Here is a 1,382-nt window from a genome sequence, read left to right as displayed (position 1 = left end):
AAAAAACTTTAGTCCAGCCCCCTAACGGGTCTGAGGGACAGTGAACTGGTCCCCTGTTTAAAAAGGTTGAGGAACCCTGAAGTCTCCCATGGTCTCACACGGTGATACACTGCCAGAGGTTCACATGGTCACAGACATGGTGTCAATTCTCCTACTAGTGCACTGTCACTTACAATCAGACCACGGCATATAATCTTAAAGAGTGTCACACACAATCTCAACCTATAGCACAGGCTCTCACACGCTCAATGGTCACAGTCTCAAACACAGCTCCACTCATCATCACACTGTCACCCACTCAAATCACTGTCACCGTTTCATACAACCACTGTCACACAGCCACACACACTGGTCACACATAGTCCTACTCACCATCACCCTCAGCTCCGCACAAACTCAAATAGTGCCAGGGTCACATGTGGTCTCATGGAATAAACAGTTTGACACGGTCAAGAAACGGAAAAACCTCTCAAACAGCTACCTACAGGCCACACCCTGTTCACATGGTCTCACACACCCAGTCCCACTCACAATCACACACTTCTACACACACTCTCAAGCTCTGTTACAATCTCACACATCTATCGGACAGGCAGGAAGATCAGGGGAAAAGGAGTTGTTCTCCACCGAATGCCTATGCTAAACAAAAGTTGGCTGGCCGAGGCACAAATAAAAGGGGTTTGGAAAACAAAAAATCAGGCACGCATTAAAAACCTATGGGGAAGACCCAAAGCCGGGCGTGCACATATAAAAACCATTAGAAACCACAGACACCTACCTGCAGCCGCTACAAATGGCCAATAATCTCAACCACGCCCCCTCCTCCCTCCAGGGGGTAAAAGTGGATAAAAAGCAGAAACAGAGGATGGGATCTTTCTGCTCAAGGCCCCTCTTTTCCGTCTTTGGCCTCCCTGGCACGCTTTCCAGAGACACGGAGCCCTGAGAAGGCGTTACCCCAAACTTCCTTTTCCCTCCTAAAAGTTACACTTCCAAACGTGCTTCTGCCATGTGCATTCCTCCAGCGCGGAGAAGGGTACCCCCGGGGGAAGCCATCCCCCCCCCCACCTAACACGGGCACTATTCACACGTGACCCCACCCTGCAGCGTTTCTCACCGTCTCCCCATTCACATGCACGATCACACTTGCGCTGTCCAGCCTCACACACTCACACGTGGCCCCGAACGGCCACACCGGTCACACCCCGGCCAACAGCGCCCGCCCGCCCGCTCGCTCCTCGCGGTGACGCGGATCGGGGACCACCGTCGGTGTCCACACGATCCCTCCCGGTCAGTCACTGTGTGCGCACGCGGGCCCTCGTGGGCATGCACTCGCACGTGTGTCCCCCTCACACATTGGGGTGCGGCTGCTCCCCAAGCGTCTC

This window comes from Echinops telfairi, unplaced genomic scaffold, assembly GCF_000313985.2.
Source record: "Echinops telfairi isolate 266 unplaced genomic scaffold, ASM31398v2 ScPeMD7_655;HRSCAF=1070, whole genome shotgun sequence".
Taxonomy (NCBI): Eukaryota; Metazoa; Chordata; class Mammalia; order Afrosoricida; family Tenrecidae; genus Echinops; species Echinops telfairi.
Note: the sequence above shows the minus strand (reverse complement) of the source record.